Source organism: Eptatretus burgeri, chromosome 10 (genome assembly GCF_056783735.1).
Source record: "Eptatretus burgeri isolate ZD-2024b chromosome 10, Ebu_testis_v1, whole genome shotgun sequence".
Lineage (NCBI taxonomy): Eukaryota > Metazoa > Chordata > Myxini > Myxiniformes > Myxinidae > Eptatretus > Eptatretus burgeri.
The window spans coordinates 49,234,319-49,244,318 of record NC_140970.1 but is presented as its reverse complement, the minus strand read 5'-3'; the positions used below and the strand labels follow the sequence as shown (position 1 = coordinate 49,244,318).

Genomic DNA, 10,000 nt, shown 5'->3' with positions numbered 1-10,000 from the left:
TGTAAACCGTTCAGCCTGCCAGAGGTATGCGCTCCACCGAGTGCCATTCTAGTTGGTGTTATATGGTCCTCCCATCTAACAAAATACCATCCTACCCTATCACTCGTCCTTGAATTGTATGTCCGCTGGTATTTCATATAACAAGAGTGAAATTCAGGTTGGTGAAGACATGGTAATTAAATGTCTACTCTTCTCATCAAAAAGTACAAAGAACTGGTAGACAGAATTTTCCATTGAATCACCATTGACTTTCATGTTTCCCTCTGAAACTTTTTGATACACTCTACCTCCTCACTCTACCCCTCTTTTATTTGTTATTTCCAATATTTCATTATTCTCTCAGGAATCAAATTGGGCAAGATAGATATTTTAATGAACAGGACATGTATACTCACTGTACTTGGTTACAAGGTTAAAACATGGTACTTATTGCTAATGACCCGGAACGTTTTGGAAAGAGTATGTTAAGCACCACGACGTGCCATTTTTAGGCTGTGTGCGCACAAAGTGAAAAGCGGGGTGAAGCAATTGGTTCACTTTGTCTGTCTACAGACATCAGTCTAGGATCGAGGAACAACTTTATTTGAAATGAATGGTATATCTTGAACACGAGAGCATGAATCGGAACGCAAACCTGCAGTTTAGCAGTATTTTGGCTCTGAATTTGGCAAATTGTGCGGAATCTCATCCCGATCACGCATGCACACAGAGGAGTAGGTATTTATTTATTTCTTTAACTCTGTCTGCCTGGCAGTCAGACAAAATTGAATACCATTCGAAACAGGAAACATACTGTTTTTGGGGATGTCATAAAGCACGCAAACAACATGCATGAAGAACTAATTTGACGTGTTAAATGAAGTGGTGTAAAACAAAGGTGCATCAGTGGTGGGAAACTTCTGAAAAGGTTTTTTTTTTCCTCTGACCTTCAAAAAATTAATTTTGTTTTTATTGAATTTTATAATTGAAAATTGCAGAACATAAATTGCTTTCTTACCATTTACAAAAACTTCCAGTTTAGCAGTGCAGTACTTGGCCAAAATCTTCTGCCATCTCGACCGAACAAATTCGCCGCTTGCACTCTGAGTGTTGGGGAATATGGAGATTCAGCGAAAATCATGGCTCGTGGGAAATATAGATCGTGCTCAGAAACGCAAAGCAAGAGGTGAAAAGACGCTTCCACATGTCCTATTTCTCAAGACTCCGTGGGGTGTTTTCTGAACTCTCGTTTTTTTTATCAATTGTAGTCAGCAACAACAAAAAAAACAAATTGCCAAATGAATTGCTGCTGCTGCCGCACCACACTGGAAATTTAACCATTGCTTTAAGGCTTAATGTTAGTCAGCCTGATGTTGGCTCAGTGGTTAGGGTGGTGGTTAGGGTGGCAGCTTGGGATTCTAGGGTCCTGAGTTCAAGCCCCGTTGGCCACTGAATTAATACACAAGGGGGTTGACTCAGCCTGTCATCCTTCCGAGGTTGGCAAAATGAGTGCCAGTTCCAGTGCGTGTACTGGAAGAGGGGCACTGCGTCAGCGACACAGTCGCGCTTCAATAAATGATAGCTACCCCGGCAGCTAAGCTGCCATACGACCACCAGGCTTAATGTTACGATCGTGTCTGCTTGCAGTAAACATGTTTCAGCAAATGCAATGTTAATCAGAATTTTTTTGAGAAAGACGTCGATGTGGACTCGAGTGTTGACCAGAGCGTGTCTGCCGCTGTCCTCGGTTGCACGCTGCCTTTGAGAAAGTCCTTTCTCGAGTATCATTGGTTGCATCCCCCGATAACTTTTCTCTCGTGGTCTTTATATTCGGCCCATATTAACATCCCGTAAACATGTTCTCTCATGAATAAAAAAAACAAGAAACAGACGACGTGCAGAGCACGATACTTGCAAAATCCACCCCCCCCCCTTACAAAGGTTGCCATGGATACATCAAATTGTCCATTTCGTGAAGATTAAAATTGACAATCTTGATCAAAGCTCATCAATCGGATAAAAATTGATTATTTTCCAGATTGAAATTGATGATTTTAGAAGTTTGACCTTGAGTATGGATGGTAAAACCATACCGCAGGTAAAACCATGGTAAAACCATGGTAAAAAAACCCAGGTAAAACCATGGTACAAGCACGCGTATGGTAAAACCATACCGCAGGTAAAACCATGGTAAAACCATGGTAAAAAACCCAGATAAAACCATGGTACAAGAACACGTATGGTAAAACTATACGGCAGGTAAAACCATGGTAAAAAACCAGGTAAAACCATGGTACAAGCATGCGTATGGTAAAACCATACCGCAGGTAAAACCATGGTAAAAACCATGGTACACCTATGGTAAAAAACCAGGTAAAACCATGGTACAAGCACGCGTATGGTAAAACTATACCACAGGTAAAACCATGGTAAAACCATGGTAAAAAAAACCCAGGGAAAACCATGGTACAAGCACGCGTATGGTAAAACCATACCGCAGGTAAAACCATGGTAAAAACCATGGTAAAACCATGGTAAAAAACCCAGGTAAAACCATGGTACAAGCACGCGTATGGTAAAACTATACCGCAGGTAAAACCATGGTAAAAACCATGGTAAAAAACCAGGTAAAACCATGGTACAAGCATGCGTATGGTAAAACCATACCGCAGGTAAAACCATGGTAAAAAAAAACCCAGGTAAAACCATGGTACAAGCACGCGTATGGTAAAACCATACCGCAGGTAAAACCATGGTAAAAACCATGGTAAAAAACCCAGGTAAAACCATGGTACAAGCACACGTATGGTAAAACTATACCGCAGGTAAAACCATGGTAAAAAACAGGTAAAACCATGGAACAAGCATGCGTATGGTAAAACCATACCGCAGGTAAAACCATGGTAAAACCATGGTACACCTATGGTAAAAAAAACCAGGTAAAACCATGGTAGAAGCACGCATATGGTAAAACCATACCGCAGGTAAAACCATGGTAAAAAACCATGGTAAAAAACCAGGTAAAACCATGGGACAAGCACGCGTATGGTAAAACCATACCGCAGGTAAAACCATGCTACAAGCACGCGTATGGTAAAACCATACCGCAGGTAAAACCATGGTACAAGTACGCGTATGGTAAAACCATACCGCAGGTAAAACCATGGTAAAAAGCATGGTACACCTATGGTAAAAAAACCAGGTAAACCATGGTACAAGCACGCGTATGGTAAAACCATACCGCAGGTAAAACCATGGTAAAAACCATGGTAAAAAACCAGGTAAAACCATGGTACAAGCACGCGTATGGTAAAACCATACCGCAGGTAAAACCATGGTAAAACCATGGTACACCTATGGTAAAAAAAAAACATGTAAAACCATGGTACAAGCACGCGTATGGTAAAACCATACCGCAGGTAAAACCATGGTACAAGCACGCATATGGTAAAACCATACCGCAGGTAAAACCATGGTAAAAACCATGGTACACCTATGGTAAAAAACCAGGTAAAACCATGGTACAAGCACGCGTATGGTAAAACCATACCGCAGGTAAAACCATGGTAAAAACCATGGTAAAAAACCAGGTAAAACCATGGTACAAGCATGCGTAGGGTAAAACAATATTGCAGGTAAAACCATGGTAAAAACCATGGTAAAAAAACAGGTAAAACCATGGTACAAGCATGCGTATGGTAAAACCATATCGCAGATAAAACCATGGTACACCTATGGTAAAAAAAACAGGTAAAACCATGGTACAAGCACGCGTATGGTAAAACCATACCGCAGGTAAAACCATGGTAAAAACCAGGTAAAACCATGGTCCAAGCACGCGTATGGTAAAACCATACCGCAGGTAAAACCATGGTAAAAACCATGGTAAAAACCAGGTAAAACCATGGTACAAGCACGCGTATGGTAAAACCATACCGCAAGTGAAACCATGGTACACCTATGGTAAAAAAACATGTAAAACCATGGTACAAGCATGCGTATGGTAAAACCATACCGCAGGTAAAACCATGGTACAAGCACGCGTATGGTAAAACCATACCGCAGGTAAAACCATGGTACACCTATGGTAAAAAAAACATGTAAAACCATGGTACAAGCACGCGTATGGTAAAACCATACCGCAGGTAAAACCATGGTAAAAACCATGGTACACCTATGGTAAAAAAAACATGTAAAACCATGGTACAAGCACGCGTATGGTAAAACCATACCGCAGGTAAAACCATGGTAAAAACCATGGTAAAAAAACCAGGTAAAACCATGGTACAAGCATGCGTAGGGTAAAACAATATTGCAGGTAAAACCATGGTAAAAACCATGGTAAAAAAACAGGTAAAACCATGGTACAAGCATGCGTATGGTAAAACCATATCGCAGATAAAACCATGGTACACCTATGGTAAAAAAAAAACCAGGTAAAACCATGGTACAAGCACGCGTATGGTAAAACCATACCGCAGGTAAAACCATGGTAAAAACCAGGTAAAACCATGGTCCAAGCACGCGTATGGTAAAACCATACCTCAGGTAAAACCATGGTAAAAACCATGGTAAAAAAACCAGGTAAAACCATGATACAAGCACGCGTATGGTAAAACCATACCGCAAGTGAAACCATGGTACACCTATGGTAAAAAAACATGTAAAACCATGGTACAAGCATGCGTATGGTAAAACCATACCGCAGGTAAAACCATGGTACAAGCACGCGTATGGTAAAACCATACCGCAGGTAAAACCATGGTACACCTATGGTAAAAAACATGTAAAACCATGGTACAAGCACGCGTATGGTAAAACCATACCGCAGGTAAAACCATGGTACAAGCACGCGTATGGTAAAACCATACCACAGGTAAAACCATGGTAAAAACCATGGTACACCTATGGTAAAAAACCAGGTAAAACCATGGTACAAGCACGCGTATGGTAAAACCATACCGCAGGTAAAACCATGGTAAAAACCATGGTACACCTATGGTAAAAAAAAACATGTAAAACCATGGTACAAGCACGCGTATGGTAAAACCATACCGCAGGTAAAACCATGGTAAAAACCATGGTAAAAAAACAGGTAAAACCATGGTACAAGCATGCGTATGGTAAAACCATATTGCAGGTAAAACCATGGTAAAAAACCAGGTAAAACCATGGTACAAGCATGCGTAGGGTAAAACAATATTGCAGGTAAAACCATGGTAAAAACCATGGTAAAAAAAACAGGTAAAACCATGGTACAAGCATGCGTATGGTAAAACCATATCGCAGATAAAACCATGGTACACCTATGGTAAAAAAAACCAGGTAAAACCATGGTACAAGCACGCGTATGGTAAAACCATACCGCAGGTAAAACCATGGTAAAAACCAGGTAAAACCATGGTCCAAGCACGCGTATGGTAAAACCATACCGCAGGTAAAACCATGGTAAAAACCATGGTAAAAAAACCAGGTAAAACCATGGTACAAGCACGCGTATGGTAAAACCATACCGCAAGTAAAACCATGGTACACCTATGGTAAAAAACATGTAAAACCATGGTGCAAGCATGCGTATGGTAAAACCATACCGCAGGTAAAACCATGGTACAAGCACGCGTATGGTAAAACCATACCGCAGGTAAAACCATGGTAAAAACCATGGTACACCTATGGTAAAAAAAACCCAGGTAAAACCATGGTACAAGCACGCGTATGGTAAAACCATACAGCAGGTAAAACCATGGTAAAAACCAGGTAAAACCATGGTACAAGCACGCGTATGGTAAAACCATACCGCAGGTAAAACCATGGTAAAAAAAACCCAGGTAAAACCATGGTACAAGCACGCGTATGGTAAAACCAGGTAAAACCATGGTAAAAACCATGGTAAAACCATGGTACAAGCATGCGTATGGTAAAACCATACCGCAGGTAAAACCATGGTAAAAACCATGGTAAAAACCCAGGTAAAACCATGGTACAAGCACACGTATGGTAAAACTATACCGCAGGTAAAACCATGGTAAAAAACAGGTAAAACCATGGTACAAGCATGCGTATGGTAAAACCATACCGCAGGTAAAACCATGGTAAAAACCAGGTAAAACCATGGTCCAAGCACGCGTATGGTAAAACCATACCGCAGGTAAAACCATGGTAAAAACCATGGTAAAAAACCAGGTAAAACCATGGTACAAGCACGCGTATGGTAAAACCATACCGCAAGTAAAACCATGGTACACCTATGGTAAAAAACATGTAAAACCATGGTACAAGCATGCGTATGGTAAAACCATACCGCAGGTAAAACCATGGTACAAGCACGCGTATGGTAAAACCATACCGCAGGTAAAACCATGGTAAAAACCATGGTACACCTATGGTAAAAAACCCAGGTAAAACCATGGTACAAGCACGCGTATGGTAAAACCATACAGCAGGTAAAACCATGGTAAAAACCAGGTAAAACCATGGTACAAGCACGCGTATGGTAAAACCATACCGCAGGTAAAACCATGGTAAAAACCAGGTAAAACCATGGTACAAGCACGCGTATGGTAAAACCAGGTAAAACCATGGTAAAAAAAACAGGTAAAACCATGGTACAAGCACGCGTATGGTAAAACCATACCGCAGGTAAAACCATGGTAAAAACCAGGTAAAACCATGGTACAAGCACGCGTATGGTAAAACCAGGTAAAACCATGGTAAAAAAAAAACAGGTAAAACCATGGTACAAGCACGCGTATGGTAAAACCATACCGCAAGTAAAACCATGGTACACCTATGGTAAAAAACATGTAAAACCATGGTACAAGCACGCGTATGGTAAAACCATACCGCAGGTAAAACCATGGTACACCTATGGTAAAAAACATGTAAAACCATGGTACAAGCACGCGTATGGTAAAACCATACCGCAGGTAAAACCATGGTACAAGCACGCGTATGGTAAAACCATACCGCAGGTAAAACCATGGTAAAAACCATGGTACACCTATGGTAAAAAACCAGGTAAAACCATGGTACAAGCACGCGTATGGTAAAACCATACCGCAGGTAAAACCATGGTAAAAACCATGGTACACCTATGGTAAAAAAAACATGTAAAGCCATGGTACAAGCACGCGTATGGTAAAACCATACCGCAGGTAAAACCATGGTAAAAACCATGGTAAAAACCAGGTAAAACCATGGTACAAGCATGCGTATGGTAAAACCATATTGCAGGTAAAACCATGGTAAAAAAACAGGTAAAACCATGGTACAAGCACGCGTATGGTAAAACCATACCGCAGGTAAAACCATGGTAAAAACCATGGTAAAAAAACCAGGTAAAACCATGGTACAAGCACGCGTATGGTAAAACCATACCGCAAGTAAAACCATGGTACACCTATGGTAAAAAACATGTAAAACCATGGTGCAAGCATGCGTATGGTAAAACCATACCGCAGGTAAAACCATGGTACAAGCACGCGTATGGTAAAACCATACCGCAGGTAAAACCATGGTAAAAACCATGGTACACCTATGGTAAAAAAACCCAGGTAAAACCATGGTACAAGCACGCGTATGGTAAAACCATACAGCAGGTAAAACCATGGTAAAAACCAGGTAAAACCATGGTACAAGCACGCGTATGGTAAAACCAGACCGCAGGTAAAACCATGGTAAAAAAAAACCCAGGTAAAACCATGGTACAAGCACGCGTATGGTAAAACCAGGTAAAACCATGGTAAAAACCATGGTAAAACCATGGTACAAGCATGCGTATAGTAAAACCATACCGCAGGTAAAACCATGGTAAAAACCATGGTAAAAACCCAGGTAAAACCATGGTACAAGCACACGTATGGTAAAACTATACCGCAGGTAAAACCATGGTAAAAAACAGGTAAAACCATGGTACAAGCATGCGTATGGTAAAACCATACCGCAGGTAAAACCATGGTACACCTATGGTAAAAACCAGGTAAAACCATGGTCCAAGCACGCGTATGGTAAAACCATACCGCAGGTAAAACCATGCTAAAAACCATGGTAAAAAACCAGGTAAAACCATGGTACAAGCACGCGTATGGTAAAACCATACCGCAAGTAAAACCATGGTACACCTATGGTAAAAAACATGTAAAACCATGGTACAAGCATGCGTATGGTAAAACCATACCGCAGGTAAAACCATGGTAAAAACCATGGTACAAGCATGCGTATGGTAAAACCATACCGCAGGTAAAACCATGGTACAAGCATGCGTAGGGTAAAACAATATTGCAGGTAAAACCATGGTAACAACCATGGTAAAAAAAAACAGGTAAAACCATGGTACAAGCATGCGTATGGTAAAACCATATCGCAGATAAAACCATGGTACACCTATGGTAAAAAAAACCAGGTAAAACCATGGTACAAGCACGTGTATGGTAAAACCATACCGCAGGTAAAACCATGGTAAAAACCAGGTAAAACCATGGTCCAAGCACGCGTATGGTAAAACCATACCGCAGGTAAAACCATGGTAAAAACCATGGTAAAAAACCAGGTAAAACCATGGTACAAGCACGCGTATGGTAAAACCATACCGCAAGTAAAACCATGGTACACCTATGGTAAAAAACATGTAAAACCATGGTACAAGCATGCGTATGGTAAAACCATACCGCAGGTAAAACCATGGTACAAGCATGCGTAGGGTAAAACAATATTGCAGGTAAAACCATGGTAACAACCATGGTAAAAAAAAAAACAGGTAAAACCATGGTACAAGCATGCGTATGGTAAAACCATATCGCAGATAAAACCATGGTACACCTATGGTAAAAAAAAACCAGGTAAAACCATGGTACAAGCACGTGTATGGTAAAACCATACCGCAGGTAAAACCATGGTAAAAACCAGGTAAAACCATGGTCCAAGCACGCGTATGGTAAAACCATACCGCAGGTAAAACCATGGTAAAAACCATGGTAAAAAAACCAGGTAAAACCATGGTACAAGCACGCGTATGGTAAAACCATACCGCAAGTAAAACCATGGTACACCTATGGTAAAAAACATGTAAAACCATGGTACAAGCATGCGTATGGTAAAACCATACCGCAGGTAAAACCATGGTACAAGCACGCGTATGGTAAAACCATACCGCAGGTAAAACCATGGTAAAAACCATGGTACACCTATGGTAAAAAAAAACCCAGGTAAAACCATGGTACAAGCACACGTATGGTAAAACCATACAGCAGGTAAAACCATGGTAAAAACCAGGTAAAACCATGGTACAAGCACGCGTATGGTAAAACCATATGGTAAAACGATACCGCGTATGGTATAACAAGGCGCAGGTAATCATGTTGGTAAAAACAGCACACGGACGAACAGCCCGAATTGGATTGATCACTCGTGCGGCTTGCTCACTCCCAGTCGGTGGTGTGATCCGTCGTGGACCCATTCCCGATCACTCGGTCAGGGTTGCTTCACCTGCAGCAGCCATGTGGATATCATCGATCCCACGGTGTCTTTCGCAAGATTATTCTGCGCTTCGGGAGCGACAGAACGGCCAAACAATGAAGTGCCGTATGTAAAAGTAGATCAAGCCAAATATGTGGATGTTATTGTAAATAAAACGCCAATAAATAATTAAATAAATATGTAACCTGATGTGCCGTGTGTCCAATTGTTTCTTCCCTTGTAATGTATGTCCATCGTTGACGGACGAAGCCACACTGGGCTTTGACATCTTGGCTCCTCCCACACTTCGCTGGCTCCTCCCACAGTTGGCTGGCTCCTCCCACACTTCGCTGGCTCCTCCCACACTTCGCTGGCTCCTCCCACAGTTCGCTGGCTCCTCCCACAGTTCGCACAATGAATCGAGTTTTGTTTGTGGTTTCAGGGAGTTGAGCAGGAGGGCCGGGTTGCCCGGGGCGGGTACGAGGCAGAAGAGGCCGGGCGGTGGTTCCATTGACATCACGACGGTGGTTAGCCAATGGTGCGGAAAGAGTGGCCGGGCTGCCATGCC

The 10,000-nt window shown here is 41.8% G+C and overlaps 1 protein-coding gene and 1 long non-coding RNA gene across 8 annotated transcripts in view; one reads left to right on the top strand and one right to left on the bottom strand.

Moving 5' to 3' along the window:
• Window positions 1-9,695, bottom strand: part of LOC147018521 (uncharacterized) — an 11,980-nt gene extending 2,285 nt beyond the window's left edge. Inside the window, exons 1-2 of the long non-coding RNA XR_015062433.1 lie at window positions 9,639-9,695; window positions 9,400-9,516 (exon numbers count right to left, since the gene is read on the bottom strand). This is a non-coding gene — a long non-coding RNA (uncharacterized LOC147018521). The remainder of the gene's footprint in view (window positions 1-9,399; window positions 9,517-9,638) is intronic.
• Window positions 1-10,000, top strand: part of LOC147018519 (FERM domain-containing protein 4A-like) — a 370,473-nt gene that overhangs the window by 254,828 nt on the left and 105,645 nt on the right. The gene's annotated exons all lie outside the window — the stretch shown is intronic.